The sequence below is a fragment of the Anomaloglossus baeobatrachus genome, chromosome 10 (assembly GCF_048569485.1).
Source record: "Anomaloglossus baeobatrachus isolate aAnoBae1 chromosome 10, aAnoBae1.hap1, whole genome shotgun sequence".
Taxonomy (NCBI): domain Eukaryota; kingdom Metazoa; phylum Chordata; class Amphibia; order Anura; family Aromobatidae; genus Anomaloglossus; species Anomaloglossus baeobatrachus.
In genome coordinates, this window is record NC_134362.1 from 214,877,788 (window position 1) to 214,894,707 (window position 16,920).

At 60.5% G+C, this 16,920-nt stretch overlaps 1 protein-coding gene across 2 annotated transcripts in view; it reads left to right on the forward strand.

Moving 5' to 3' along the window:
• The first annotated feature begins 3,405 nt into the window (after window positions 1–3,405).
• CCDC102A (coiled-coil domain containing 102A) overlaps window positions 3,406–16,920 on the forward strand; it is a 35,632-nt gene continuing 22,117 nt past the window's right edge. Inside the window, exon 1 of one of the 2 annotated variants that reach the window (XM_075325471.1) lies at window positions 3,406–3,466. The gene's annotated coding sequence lies outside the window, so the exon portion shown is untranslated. Of the gene's footprint in view, window positions 3,475–16,920 lie in introns of both variants that reach the window. The other variant, XM_075325472.1, reaches the window with a different exon arrangement.

The window sequence follows — 16,920 nt, forward strand, 5'->3', positions numbered from 1 at the left end:
GAGAAGTAGAGACCTCTGACACTGGGGGAGGGTGAAAGGAGAGCGACCTCTAAGGAGGGGGGGACGGAGAGAAGTAGAGACCTCTGACACTGGGGGAGGGTGAAAGGAGAGCGACCTCTAAGGTGGGGGGGACGGAGAGAAGAAGAGACCTCTGACACTGGGGGAGGGTGAAAGGAGAGCGACCTCTAAGGTGGGGGGGACGGAGAGAAGTAGAGACCTCTGACACTGGGGGAGGGTGAAAGGAGAGCGACCTCTAAGGAGGGGGGGGGGGACGGAGAGAAGAAGAGACCTCTGACACTGGGGGAGGGTGAAAGGAGAGAGACCTCTAAGGTGGGGGGGGACGGAGAGAAGAAGGTACATCTGACACTGGGGGAGGGTGAAAGGAGAGCGACCTCTAAGGTGGGGGGGGGGACGGAGAGAAGAAGAGACCTCTGACACTGGGGGAGGGTGAAAGGAGAGAGACCTCTAAGGAGGGGGGGACGGAGAGAAGAAGAGACCTCTGACACTGGGGGAGGGTGAAAGGAGAGCGACCTCTAAGGAGGGGGGGACGGAGAGAAGTAAAGACCTCCGACACTGGGGGAGGGTGAAAGGAGAGCGACCTCTAAGGAGGGGGGGGACGGAGAGAAGTAGAGACCTCTGACACTGGGGGAGGGTGAAAGGAGAGCGACCTCTAAGGTGGGGGGGACGGAGAGAAGTAGAGACCTCTGACACTGGGGGAGGGTGAAAGGAGAGCGACCTCTAAGGTGGGGGGGCACGGAGAGAAGTAGAGACCTCTGACACTGGGGGAGGGTGAAAGGAGAGAGACCTCTAAGGAGGGGGGGACGGAGAGAAGTAAAGACCTCCGACACTGGGGGAGGGTGAAAGGAGAGCGACCTCTAAGGAGGGGGGGGGGACGGAGAGAAGTAGAGACCTCTGACACTGGGGGAGGGTGAAAGGAGAGCGACCTCTAAGGAGGGGGGGACGGAGAGAAGTAGAGACCTCTGACACTGGGGGAGGGTGAAAGGAGAGCGACCTCTAAGGTGGGGGGGACGGAGAGAAGAGACCTCTGACACTGGGGGAGGGTGAAAGGAGAGCGACCTCTAAGGTGGGGGGGACGGAGAGAAGTAGAGACCTCTGACACTGGGGGAGGGTGAAAGGAGAGAGACCTCTAAGGTGGGGGGGACGGAGAGAAGTAGAGACCTCTGACACTGGGGGAGGGTGAAAGGAGAGAGACCTCTAAGGTGGGGGGGACGGAGAGAAGTAGAGACCTTCGACACTGGGGGAGGGTGAAAGGAGAGAGACCTCTAAGGTGGGGGGGACGGAGAGAAGTAGAGACCTCTGACACTGGGGGAGGGTGAAAGGAGAGAGACCTCTAAGGAGGGGGGGGGACGGAGAGAAGTAGAGACCTCTGACACTGGGGGAGGGTGAAAGGAGAGCGACCTCTAAGGTGGGGGGGCACGGAGAGAAGTAGAGACCTCTGACACTGGGGGAGGGTGAAAGGAGAGAGACCTCTAAGGAGGGGGGGACGGAGAGAAGTAAAGACCTCCGACACTGGGGGAGGGTGAAAGGAGAGCGACCTCTAAGGAGGGGGGGGACGGAGAGAAGTAGAGACCTCTGACACTGGGGGAGGGTGAAAGGAGAGCGACCTCTAAGGAGGGGGGGACGGAGAGAAGTAGAGACCTCTGACACTGGGGGAGGGTGAAAGGAGAGCGACCTCTAAGGTGGGGGGGACGGAGAGAAGAAGAGACCTCTGACACTGGGGGAGGGTGAAAGGAGAGCGACCTCTAAGGTGGGGGGGACGGAGAGAAGTAGAGACCTCTGACACTGGGGGAGGGTGAAAGGAGAGCGACCTCTAAGGAGGGGGGGGGGACGGAGAGAAGAAGAGACCTCTGACACTGGGGGAGGGTGAAAGGAGAGAGACCTCTAAGGTGGGGGGGGACGGAGAGAAGAAGGTACATCTGACACTGGGGGAGGGTGAAAGGAGAGCGACCTCTAAGGTGGGGGGGGGGACGGAGAGAAGAAGAGACCTCTGACACTGGGGGAGGGTGAAAGGAGAGAGACCTCTAAGGAGGGGGGGACGGAGAGAAGAAGAGACCTCTGACACTGGGGGAGGGTGAAAGGAGAGCGACCTCTAAGGAGGGGGGGACGGAGAGAAGTAAAGACCTCCGACACTGGGGGAGGGTGAAAGGAGAGCGACCTCTAAGGAGGGGGGGACGGAGAGAAGTAGAGACCTCTGACACTGGGGGAGGGTGAAAGGAGAGCGACCTCTAAGGTGGGGGGGACGGAGAGAAGTAGAGACCTCTGACACTGGGGGAGGGTGAAAGGAGAGCGACCTCTAAGGTGGGGGGGCACGGAGAGAAGTAGAGACCTCTGACACTGGGGGAGGGTGAAAGGAGAGAGACCTCTAAGGAGGGGGGGACGGAGAGAAGTAAAGACCTCCGACACTGGGGGAGGGTGAAAGGAGAGCGACCTCTAAGGTGGGGGGGACGGAGAGAAGTAGAGACCTCTGACACTGGGGGAGGGTGAAAGGAGAGAGACCTCTAAGGTGGGGGGGACGGAGAGAAGAAGAGACCTCTGACACTGGGGGAGGGTGAAAGGAGAGCGACCTCTAAGGTGGGGGGGACGGAGAGAAGTAGAGACCTTCGACACTGGGGGAGGGTGAAAGGAGAGCGACCTCTAAGGTGGGGGGGACGGAGAGAAGTAGAGACCTCTGACACTGGGGGAGGGTGAAAGGAGAGAGACCTCTAAGGAGGGGGGGACGGAGAGAAGAAGAGACCTCTGACACTGGGGGAGGGTGAAAGGAGAGCGACCTCTAAGGTGGGGGGGACGGAGAGAAGAAGAGACCTCTGACACTGGGGGAGGGTGAAAGGAGAGCGACCTCTAAGGTGGGGGGGACGGAGAGAAGTAGAGACCTCTGACACTGGGGAGGGTGAAAGGAGAGCGACCTCTAAGGAGGGGGGGACGGAGAGAAGTAGAGACCTCTGACACTGGGGGAGGGTGAAAGGAGAGCGACCTCTAAGGTGGGGGGGACGGAGAGAAGTAGAGACCTTCGACGTCGGAGGGAGGGTGAAAGGAGAGCGACCTCTAAGGAGGGGGGGACGGAGAGAAGTAAAGACCTCCGACACTGGGGGAGGGTGAAAGGAGAGCGACCTCTAAGGTGGGGGGGACGGAGAGAAGTAGAGACCTTCGACGTCGGAGGGGGGGGCATTGCACGGTTGGAGTGAAGGAGAAAGGCCTCCGATATCGGGCACGGGTAGGGGCAGAGACAGCGAAAAATCCGATGATGAGCTGAGTGTGCGCATGCGCAGACCCGGAAACTCTAGGAAGGGAAGAACCGGAGCTGAACACAGAAGGCGGAGCCGGGGAGGACCCGGGGCGGGGCCATGAACAGGGCAGATGGGGCGGGGCCTGCGCAAGCCGGAGGGGGCGGGGCATCCACAACTCTGGAAGTTAAAAAGTATTCTGCGACCCGAGAAATCTGCGGCAGGTGAGGAGGTGCGCCCCCCGAACCGGGCACCTGACCCCCCATTATACACCTCCCTGCCCCCCGAACCGGGCACCTGACCCCCCATTATACACCTCCCTGCCCCCCGAACCGGGCACCTGACCCCCCATTATACACCTCCCTGCCCCCGAACCGGGCACCTGACCCCCCATTATACACCTCCCTGCCCCCCGAACCGGGCACCTGACCCCCCATTATACACCTCCCTGCCCCCCGAACCGGGCACCTGACCCCCCATTATACACCTCCCTGCCCCCCGAACCGGGCACCTGGCCCCCCATTATACACCTCCCTGCCCCCCGAACCGGGCACCTGACCCCCCATTATACACCTCCCTGCCCCCCGAACCGGGCACCTGACCCCCCATTATACACCTCCCTGCCCCCCGAACCGGGCACCTGACCCCCCATTATACACCTCCCTGCCCCCCGAACCGGGCACCTGACCCCCCATTATACACCTCCCTGCCCCCCGAACCGGGCACCTGACCCCCCATTATACACCTCCCTGCCCCCCGAACCGGGCACCTGACCCCCCATTATACACCTCCCTGCCCCCCGAACCGGGCACCTGACCCCCCATTATACACCTCCCTGCCCCCCGAACCGGGCACCTGACCCCCCATTATACACCTCCCTGCCCCCCGAACCGGGCACCTGACACCCCCATTATACACCTCCCTGCCCCCCGAACCGGGCACCTGACACCCCCATTATACACCTCCCTGCCCCCCGAACCGGGCACCTGACCCCCCATTATACACCTCCCTGCCCCCCGAACCGGGCACCTGACCCCCCATTATACACCTCCCTGCCCCCCGAACCGGGCACCTGACCCCCCATTATACACCTCCCTGCCCCCCGAACCGGGCACCTGACCCCCCATTATACACCTCCCTGCCCCCCGAACCGGGCACCTGACCCCCCATTATACACCTCCCTGCCCCCCGAACCGGGCACCTGACCCCCCATTATACACCTCCCTGCCCCCCGAACCGGGCACCTGACCCCCCATTATACACCTCCCTGCCCCCCGAACCGGGCACCTGACCCCCCATTATACACCTCCCTGCCCCCCGAACCGGGCACCTGACCCCCCATTATACACCTCCCTGCCCCCCGAACCGGGCACCTGACCCCCCATTATACACCTCCCTGCCCCCCGAACCGGGCACCTGATCCCCCATTATACACCTCCCTGCCCCCCGAACCGGGCACCTGATCCCCCATTATACACCTCCCTGCCCCCCGAACCGGGCACCTGACCCCCCATTATACACCTCCCTGCCCCCCGAACCGGGCACCTGACCCCCCATTATACATCTCCCTGCCCCCCGAACCGGGCACCTGACCCCCCATTATACACCTCCCTGCCCCCCGAACCGGGCACCTGACCCCCCATTATACACCTCCCTGCCCCCCGAACCGGGCACCTGACCCCCCATTATACACCTCCCTGCCCCCCGAACCGGGCACCTGATCCCCCATTATACACCTCCCTGCCCCCCGAACCGGGCACCTGACCCCCCATTATACACCTCCCTGCCCCCCGAACCGGGCACCTGACCCCCCATTATACACCTCCCTGCCCCCCGAACCGGGCACCTGGCCCCCCATTATACACCTCCCTGCCCCCCGAACCGGGCACCTGACCCCCCATTATACACCTCCCTGCCCCCCGAACCGGGCACCTGACCCCCCATTATACACCTCCCTGCCCCCCGAACCGGGCACCTGACCCCCCATTATACACCTCCCTGCCCCCCGAACCGGGCACCTGACCCCCCATTATACACCTCCCTGCCCCCCGAACCGGGCACCTGACCCCCCATTATACACCTCCCTGCCCCCCGAACCGGGCACCTGACCCCCCATTATACACCTCCCTGCCCCCCGAACCGGGCACCTGACCCCCCATTATACACCTCCCTGCCCCCCGAACCGGGCACCTGACCCCCCATTATACACCTCCCTGCCCCCCGAACCGGGCACCTGACCCCCCATTATACACCTCCCTGCCCCCCGAACCGGGCACCTGACCCCCCATTATACACCTCCCTGCCCCCCGAACCGGGCACCTGACCCCCCATTATACACCTCCCTGCCCCCCGAACCGGGCACCTGATCCCCCATTATACACCTCCCTGCCCCCCGAACCGGGCACCTGATCCCCCATTATACACCTCCCTGCCCCCCGAACCGGGCACCTGACCCCCCATTATACACCTCCCTGCCCCCCGAACCGGGCACCTGACCCCCCATTATACATCTCCCTGCCCCCCGAACCGGGCACCTGACCCCCCATTATACACCTCCCTGCCCCCCGAACCGGGCACCTGACCCCCCATTATACACCTCCCTGCCCCCCGAACCGGGCACCTGACCCCCCATTATACACCTCCCTGCCCCCCGAACCGGGCACCTGATCCCCCATTATACACCTCCCTGCCCCCCGAACCGGGCACCTGACCCCCCCATTATACACCTCCCTGCCCCCCGAACCGGGCACCTGACCCCCCATTATACACCTCCCTGCCCCCCGAACCGGGCACCTGACCCCCCATTATACACCTCCCTGCCCCCCTCCTCTATTATATACCTCCCTGCCCCCCCTTTACTATACACCTCCCTGCCCCCCCTTTACTATACACCTCCCTGCCCCCCATTATACACCTCCCTGCCCCCCGAACCGGGCACCTGACCCCCCATTATACACCTCCCCCCATTATACACCTCCCTGCCCCCCGAACCGGGCACCTGACCCCCCATTATACACCTCCCTGTCCCCCGAACCGGGCACCTGACCCCCCATTATACACCTCCCCTGCCCCCCGAACGGGCACCTGACCCCCCATTATACACCTCCCTGCCCCCCGAACCGGGCACCTGACCCCCCATTATACACCTCCCTGCCCCCCTCCTCTATTATATACCTCCCTGCCCCCCCCTTTACTATACACCTCCCTGCCCCCCATTATACACCTCCCTGCCCCCCGAACCGGGCACCTGACCCCCCATTATACACCTCCCTGCCCCCGAACCGGGCACCTGACCCCCCATTATACACCTCCCTGCCCCCCTCCTCTATTATATACCTCCCTGTCCCCCCTTTACTATACACCTCCCTGCCCCCCATTATACACCTCCCTGCCCCCCGAACCGGGCACCTGACCCCCCATTATACACCTCCCTGCCCCTCGAACCGGGCACCTGACCCTCCATTATACACCTCCCTGCCCCCCGAACCGGGCACCTGACCCCCCATTATACACCTCCCTGCCCCCCGAACCGGGCACCTGACCCCCCATTATACACCTCCCTGCCCCCCGAACCGGCACCTGACCCCCCATTATACACCTCCCTGCCCCCTGAACCGGGCACCTGACCCCCCATTATACACCTCCCTGCCCCCCTCCTCTATTATATACCTCCCTGCCCCCCCCCCCTTTACTATACACCTCCCTGCCCCCCATTATACACCTCCCTGCCCCCGAACCGGGCACCTGACCCCCCATTATACACCTCCCTGCCCCCCGAACCGGGCACCTGACCCCCCATTATACACCTCCCTGCCCCCCGAACCGGGCACCTGACCCCCCATTATACACCTCCCTGCCCCCCTCTTATATACCTCCCTGCCCCCTAACCCTCCCTGCCCCCCATTATACACCTCCCTGCCCCCCGAACCGAGCACCTGACCCCCCATTATACACCTTCCTGCCCCCCTCCTCTATTATATACCTCCCTGACCCCCCCCTTTATTATACACCTCCCTGACCCCCATTATACATCTCCCTGACCAACCCCTATTATACACCTCCCTGTCCCCCTTTATTATACACCTCCCTGCCCCCCGAACCGGGCACCTGACCCCTCATTATACACCTCCCTGCCCCCCGAACCGGGCACCTGACCCCCCATTATACACCTCCCTGCCCCCCTCCTCTATTATATACCTCCCTGCCCCCTTTACTATACACCTCCCTGCCCCCCGAACCGGGCACCTGACCCCCCATTATACACCTCCCTGCCCCCCTCCTCTATTATATACCTCCCTGCCCCCCCTTTACTATACACCTCCCTGCCCCCCTCCTCTATTATACACCTCCCTGCCCCACGAACCGAGCACCTGACCCCCCATTATACACCTCCCTGCCCCCCTCCTCTATTATATACCTCCCTGACCCCCCCCCTTTATTATACACCTCCCTGACCCCCATTATACACCTCCCTGACCACCCCTATTATACACCTCCCTGTCCCCCTTTATTATATACCTCCCTGCCCCCCGAACCGGGCACCTGACCCCCCATTATACACCTCCCTGCCCCCCGAACTGGGCACCTGACCCCCCATTATACACCTCCCTGCCCCCCTCCTCTATTATATACCTCCCTGCCCCCCTTTACTATACACCTCCCTGCCCCCGAACCGGGCACCTGACCCCCATTATACACCTCCCTGCCCCCCTCCTCTATTATATACCTCCCTGCCCCCCCTTTACTATACACCTCCCTGCCCCCATTATACACCTCCCTGCCCCCGAACCGAGCACCTGACCCCCCATTATACACCTCCCTGCCCCCCTCCTCTATTATATACCTCCTTGACCCCCCCCTTTATTATACACCCTCCCTGACCCCCATTATACACCTCCCTGACCAACCCCTATTATACACCTCCCTGTCCCCCTTTATTATATACCTCCCTGCCCCCGAACCGGGCACCTGACCCCCCATTATACACCTCCCTGCCCCCCGAACCGGGCACCTGACCCCCCATTATACACCTCCCTGCCCCCCGAACCGGGCACCTGACCCCCCATTATACACCTCCCTGCCCCCCTCCTCTATTATATACCTCCCCTGCCCCCCCTTTACTATACACCTCCCTGCCCCCCTCCTCTATTATATACCTCCCTGCCCCCCCCTTTACTATACACCTCCCTGCCCCCCTCCTCTATTATATACCTCCCTGCCCCCCCTTTACTATACACCTCCCTGCCCCCCGAACCGGCACCTGACCCCCATTATACACCTCCCTGCCCCCCCCTCCTCTATTATATACCTCCCTGACCCCCCTTTACTATACACCTCCCTGCCCCCCCGAACCGGGCACCTGACCCCCCATTATACACCTCCCTGCCCCCCTCCTCTATTATATACCTCCCTTCCCCCCCCTTTACTATACACCTCCCTGCCCCCCCATTATACACCTCCCTGCCCCCCGAACCGGGCACCTGACCCCCCCATTATACACCTCCCTGCCCCCCCCTCCTCTATTATATACCTCCCTGACCCCCCTTTACTATACACCTCCCTGCCCCCCCGAACCGGCACCTGACCCCCCATTATACACCTCCCTGCCCCCCTCCTCTATTATATACCTCCCTGCCCCCCTTTACTATACACCTCCCTGCCCCACGAACCGAGCACCTGACCCCCCATTATACACCTCCCTGCCCCCCTCCTCTATATATACCTCCCTGACCCCCCCCCCTTTATTATACACCTCCCTGACCCCCATTATACACCTCCCTGACCAACCCCTATTATACACCTCCCCCTGTCCCCCTTTATTATATACCTCCCTGCCCCCCGAACCGGGCACCTGACCCCCCATTATACACCTCCCTGCCCCCCGAACCGGGCACCTGACCCCCCATTATACACCTCCCTGCCCCCCTCCTCTATTATATACCTCCCTGCCCCCCCTTTACTATACACCTCCCTGCCCCCCGAACCGGGCACCTGACCCCCCATTATACACCTCCCTGCCCCCCCTCCTCTATTATATACCTCCCTGCCCCCCCTTTACTATACACCTCCCTGCCCCCCATTATACACCTCCCTGCCCCCGAACCGAGCACCTGACCCCCCATTATACACCTCCCTGCCCCCCTCCTCTATTATATACCTCCTTGACCCCCCCTTTATTATACACCTCCCTGACCAACCCCTATTATACACCTCCCTGTCCCCCTTTATTATATACCTCCCTGCCCCCCGAACCGGGCACCTGACCCCCCATTATACACCTCCCTGCCCCCCGAACCGGGCACCTGACCCCCCATTATACACCTCCCTGCCCCCCGAACCGGGCACCTGACCCCCCATTATACACCTCCCTGCCCCCCTCCTCTATTATATACCTCCCTGCCCCCCCTTTACTATACACCTCCCTGCCCCCCCTCCTCTATTATATACCTCCCTGCCCCCCCTTTACTATACACCTCCCTGCCCCCTCCTCTATTATATACCTCCCTGCCCCCCCTTTACTATACACCTCCCTGCCCCCCGAACCGGGCCACCTGACCCCCCATTATACACCTCCCTGCCCCCCCTCCTCTATTATATACCTCCCTGCCCCCCCCTTTACTATACACCTCCCTGCCCCCCATTATACACCTCCCTGCCCCCCGAACCAAGCACCTGACCCCCCATTATACACCTCCCTGCCCCCCTCCTCTATTATATACCTCCCTGCCCCCCCTTTACTATACACCTCCCTGCCCCCCATTATACACCTCCCTGCCCCCCGAACCGAGCACCTGACCCCCATTATACACCTCCCTGCCCCCCCTCCTCTATTATATACCTCCCTGACCCCCCCTTTATTATACACCTCCCTGACCCCCATTATACATCTCCCTGACCAACCCCTATTATACACCTCCCTGTCCCCCTTTATTATATACCTCCCTGCCCCCCGAACCGGGCACCTGACCCCCCATTATACACCTCCCTGCCCCCCGAACCGGGCACCTGACCCCCCATTATACACCTCCCTGCCCCCCTCCTCTATTGTATACCTCCCTGCCCCCCCTTTAATATACACCTCCCTGCCCCCGAACCAGGCACCTGACCCCCCATTATACACCTCCCTGCCCCCCTCCTCTATTATATACCTCCCTGGCCTCCCTTTACTATACACCTCCCTGCCCCCCCTTTACTATACACCTCCCTGCCCCCCATTATACACCTCCCTGCCCCCCGAACCGAGCACCTGACCCCCCATTATACACCTCCCTGCCCCCCTCCTCTATTATATACCTCCTTGACCCCCCCCTTTATTATACACCTCCCTGACCCCCATTATACACCTCCCTGACCAACCCCTATTATACACCTCCCTGTCCCCCTTTATTATACACCTCCCTGCCCCCCGAACTGGGCACCTGACCCCCCATTATACACCTCCCTGCCCCCCGAACCGGGCACCTGACCCCCCATTATACACCTCCCTGCCCCCCTCCTCTATTATATACCTCCCTGCCCCCCCTTTACTATACACCTCCCTGCCCCCCGAACCAGGCACCTGACCCCCCATTATACACCTCCCTGCCCCCCTCCTCTATTATATACCTCCCTGCCCCCCCTTTACTATACACCTCCCTGCCCCCCGAACCGGGCACCTGACCCCCCATTATACACCTCCCTGCCCCCTCCTCTATTATATACCTCCTTCCCCCCCCTTTACTATACACCTCCCTGCCCCCCGAACCAAGCACCTGACCCCCCATTATACACCTCCCTGCCCCCCTCCTCTATTATATACCTCCCTGCCCCCCTTTACTATACACCTCCCTGCCCCCCATTATACACCTCCCTGCCCCCCGAACCGAGCACCTGACCCCCATTATACACCTCCCTGCCCCCCTCCTCTATTATATACCTCCCTGACCCCCCCCCTTTATTATACACCTCCCTGACCCCCATTATACATCTCCCTGACCAACCCCTATTATACACCTCCCTGTCCCCCTTTATTATATACCTCCCCTGCCCCCCGAACCGGGCACCTGACCCCCCATTATACACCTCTCTGCCCCCCGAACCGGGCACCTGACCCCCCATTATACACCTCCCTGCCCCCCTCCTCTATTATATACCTCCCTGCCCCCCTTTACTATACACCTCCCTGCCCCCCGAACCGGGCACCTGACCCCCCATTATACACCTCCCTGCCCCCCTCCTCTATTATATACCTCCCTGCCCCCCCTTTTACTATACACCTCCCTGCCCCCCCTTTACTATACACCTCCCTGCCCCCCGAACCGGGCACCTGACCCCCCATTATACACCTCCCTGCCCCCCCTCCTCTATTATATACCTCCCTGACCCCCCTTTACTATACACCTCCCTGCCCCCCGAACCGGGCACCTGACCCCCCATTATACACCTCCCTGCCCCCCTCCTCTATTATATACCTCCCTTCCCCCCCCTTTACTATACACCTCCCTGCCCCCCGAACCAAGCACCTGACCCCCCATTATACACCTCCCTGCCCCCCTCCTCTATTATATACCTCCCTGCCCCCCCTTTACTATACACCTCCCTGCCCCCCATTATACACCTCCCTGCCCCCCGAACCGAGCACCTGACCCCATTATACACCTCCCTGCCCCCCTCCTCTATTATATACCTCCCTGCCCCCCCCTTTATTATACACCTCCCTGACCCCCATTATACATCTCCCTGACCAACCCCTATTATACACCTCCCTGTCCCCCTTTATTATATACCTCCCTGCCCCCCGAACCGGGCACCTGACCCCCCATTATACACCTCTCTGCCCCCGAACCGGGCACCTGACCCCCCATTATACACCTCCCTGCCCCCCTCCTCTATTATATACCTCCCTGCCCCCCCTTTACTATACACCTCCCTGCCCCCCGAACCGGGCACCTGACCCCCCATTATACACCTCCCTGCCCCCCTCCTCTATTATATACCTCCCTGCCCCCCCTTTACTATACACCTCCCTGCCCCCCCTTTACTATACACCTCCCTGCCCCCCATTATACACCTCCCTGCCCCCCGAACCGAGCACCTGACCCCCCATTATACACCTCCCTGCCCCCCTCCTCTATTATATACCTCCTTGACCCCCCCCCTTTATTATACACCTCCCTGACCCCCATTATACACCTCCCTGACCAACCCCTATTATACACCTCCCTGTCCCCCTTTATTATACACCTCCCTGCCCCCCGAACTGGGCACCTGACCCCCCATTATACACCTCCCTGCCCCCCGAACCGGGCACCTGACCCCCCATTATACACCTCCCTGCCCCCCCTCCTCTATTATATACCTCCCTACCCCCCCCTTTACTATACACCTCCCTGCCCCCCGAACCAGGCACCTGACCCCCCATTATACACCTCCCTGCCCCCCTCCTCTATTATATACCTCCCTGCCCCCCCTTTACTATACACCTCCCTGCCCCCCGAACCGGGCACCTGACCCCCCATTATACACCTCCCTGCCCCCCTCCTCTATTATATACCTCCCTGCCCCCCCTTTACTATACACCTCCCTGCCCCCCATTATACACCTCCCTGCCCCCCGAACCAAGCACCTGACCCCCCATTATACACCTCCCTGCCCCCCTCCTCTATTATATACCTCCCTGCCCCCCCTTTACTATACACTTCCCTGCCCCCCCATTATACACCTCCCTGCCCCCCGAACCGAGCACCTGACCCCCATTATACACCCTCCCTGCCCCCCTCCTCTATTATATACCTCCCTGACCCCCCCCCCTTTATTATACACCTCCTGACCCCCATTATACACCTCCCTGACCAACCCCTATTATACACCTCCCTGTCCCCCTTTATTATATACCTCCCTGACCCCCCTTTACTATACACCTCCCTGCCCCCCGAACCGGGCACCTGACCCCCCATTATACACCTCCCTGCCCCCCCTCCTCTATTATATACCTCCCTGCCCCCCCCTTTACTATACACCTCCCTGACCCCCTCTTCTATTATACACCTCCCTGCCCCCCCTTTACTATACACCTCCCTGACCCCCATTATACAACTCCCTGCCCCCTCCTCTATTATACACCTCCCTGCCCCCCCTTTACTATACACCTCCCTGACCCCCATTATACACCTCCCTGCCCCCCTCCTCTATTATATACCTCCCTGTTCCCCCTTTACTATACACCTCCCTGACCCCCATTATACACCTCCCTGACCCCCATTATACACCTCCCTGCCCCCCTCCTCTATTATATACCTCCCTGCCCCCCCTTTACTATACACCTCCCTGACCTCCATTATACACCTCCCTGACCAACCCCTATTATACACCTCCTTGTCCCCCTTTATTATATACCTCACCTCCTTGTCCCCCTTTATTATATACCTCCCTTCCCCCCTTTTCCTATTCTACACCTCCCTGCCCCCCCTTCTCCTATTCTACACCTCCCTGCCCCCCTTCTCCTATTCTACACCTCCCTGCCCCCCTTCTCCTATTCTACACCTCCCTGCCCCCCTTCTCCTATTCTACACCTCCCTGCCCCCCTTCTCCTATTCTACACCTCCCTGCCCCCCTTCTCCTATTCTACACCTCCCTGCCCCCCTTCTCCTATTCTACACCTCCCTGCCCCCCTTCTCCTATTCTACACCTCCCTGCCCCCCTTCTCCTATTCTACACCTCCCTGCCCCCCTTCTCCTATTCTACACCTCCCTGCCCCCCTTCTCCTATTCTACACCTCCCTGCCCCCCCCTTTCCTATTATACACCTCCCTGCCCCCCCCTTTCCTATTTTACACCTCCCTGACCCCCCTTCTCCTATTCTACACCTCCCTGCCCCCCTTCTCCTATTCTACACCTCCCTGCCCCCCTTCTCCTATTCTACACCTCCCTGCCCCCCTTCTCCTATTCTACACCTCCCTGCCCCCCTTCTCCTATTCTACACCTCCCTGCCCCCCTTCTCCTATTCTACACCTCCCTGCTCCCCTTCTCCTGTTCTACACCTCCCTGCCCCCCTTCTCCTGTTCTACACCTCCCTGCCCCCCTTCTCCTGTTCTACACCTCCCTGCCCCCCTTCTCCTGTTCTACACCTCCCTGCCCCCCTTCTCCTGTTCTACACCTCCCTGCCCCCCTTCTCCTGTTCTACACCTCCCTGCCCCCCTTCTCCTGTTCTACACCTCCCTGCCCCCCTTCTCCTGTTCTACACCTCCCTGCCCCCCTTCTCCTATTCTACACCTCCCTGCCCCCCTTCTCCTATTATACACCTCCCTGCCCCCCCCCTTTCCTATTTTACACCTCCCTGACCCCCCTTCTCCTATTCTACACCTCCCTGCCCCCCTTCTCCTATTCTACACCTCCCTGCCCCCCTTCTCCTATTCTACACCTCCCTGCCCCCCTTCTCCTATTCTACACCTCCCTGCCCCCCTTCTCCTATTCTACACCTCCCTGCCCCCCTTCTCCTATTCTACACCTCCCTGCCCCCCTTCTCCTATTCTACACCTCCCTGCCCCCCTTCTCCTATTCTACACCTCCCTGCCCCCCCCTTTCCTATTCTACACCTCCCTGCCCCCCCTTTCCTATTTTACACCTCCCTGACCCCCCTTCTCCTATTCTACACCTCCCTGCCCCCCTTCTCCTATTCTACACCTCCCTGCCCCCCTTCTCCTATTCTACACCTCCCTGCCCCCCTTCTCCTATTCTACACCTCCCTGCCCCCCTTCTCCTATTCTACACCTCCCTGCCCCCCCCTTTCCTATTTTACACCTCCCTGACCCCCCTTCTCCTATTCTACACCTCCCTGCCCCCCTTCTCCTATTCTACACCTCCCTGCCCCCCTTCTCCTATTCTACACCTCCCTGCCCCCCTTCTCCTATTCTACACCTCCCTGCCCCCCTTCTCCTATTCTACACCTCCCTGCCCCCCTTCTCCTATTCTACACCTCCCTGCCCCCCCTTCTCCTATTCTACACCTCCCTTCCCCCCCTTCTCCTATTCTACACCTCCCTGCCCCCCTTCTCCTATTCTACACCTCCCTGCCCCCCTTCTCCTATTCTACACCTCCCTGCCCCCCTTCTCCTATTCTACACCTCCCTGCCCCCCTTCTCCTATTCTACACCTCCCTGCCCCCCTTCTCCTATTCTACACCTCCCTGCCCCCCTTCTCCTATTCTACACCTCCCTGCCCCCCTTCTCCTATTATACACCTCCCTGCCCCCCCCCCTTTCCTATTTTACACCTCCCTGACCCCCCTTCTCCTATTCTACACCTCCCTGCCCCCCTTCTCCTATTCTACACCTCTCTGCCCCCCTTCACCTATTCTACACCTCCCTGCCCCCCTTCTCCTATTCTACACCTCCCTGCCCCCCTTCTCTTATTCTACACCTCCCTGCCCCCCTTCTCTTATTCTACACCTCCCTGCCCCCCTTCTCCTATTATACACCTCCCTGCCCCCCCTTCTCCTATTCTACACCTCCCTGCCCCCCCCTTCTCCTATTCTACACCTCCCTGCCCCTCTTCTCCTATTCTACACCTCCCTGCTCCCCTTCTCCTATTCTACTCCTCCCTGCCCCCCCTTCTCTTATTCTACACCTCCCTGCCCCCCTTCTCTTATTCTACACCTCCCTGCCCCCCTTCTCCTATTATACACCTCCCTGCCCCCCCCCCTTTCCTATTTTACACCTCCCTGACCCCCCTTCTCCTATTCTACACCTCCCTGCCCCCCCCTTCTCCTATTCTACACCTCCCTGCCCCCTCTTTTATACACTCCCTGCACTCCTCTATTATACACCTCCCTGCCCCCCTCCTATTATACACCTCACTGCCCCCCCCCTTCTCCACACCTCCCTGTCCCCCTCTACTCTTGGCTGGTTGTCACCTCTCGGCGCTCGCTCTGTTGTGGCTCACTTGTCACCTCTTGGCGCTTGCTCTGTTCTTGTACTCTTGTCACCTTTCGGCGCTCGCTCTGTTCTGGCCTGGTAGTCACCTCTCGGAGCCCTTCTCTGTTCTGGCCCAGTTGTTACCTGTTGGTGCCCCGCTCTGTTCTGGCCCAGTTGTTACCTGTTGGTGCCCCGCTCTGTTCTGGCCTGGTTGCCGACTCTCTGCGCCCCGGTCTGTTCTGGCCCGGTTGTCACCTCCGGCGCTCGCTCTGTTCTGGCTCGCTTGTCACCTCTCGGCGCTCGTTCTGTTCTGACCCGCTTGTCACCTCTCGGCGCTCGTTCTGTTCTGACCAGCTTGTTTCTCTCGGCACCCCGCTATGTTCTGGCCCGGTTGCTGGCTCTCGATGCTCGCTCTGTTCTGGCCCGTTTGCTGGCTCTCGATGCTCGCTCTGTTCTGGCCCGGTTGCTGGCTCTCGATGCTCGATCTGTTCTGGTCTGGTTGCCAGCTCTCGATGCTCGCTCTGTTCGGGCCTGGTAGTCACCTCTCGGCGCTCGCTCTGTTCTGGCTCGCTTGTCACCTCTCGGCGCCGCACTGTGTTCTGGCACGGTTGCTGGCTCTCGGTGCCCCGCTCTGTTCTGGCCCGGTTGCTGGCTCTCGATGCTCGCTCTGTTCTGGCCTGGTTGCCAGCTCTCGATGCTCGCTCTGTTCTGGCCTGGTAGTCACCTCTCGGTGCCCCGCTCTGTTCTGGCCTGGTTGCCGACTCTCTGCGCCCCGGTCTGTTTTGGCCCGG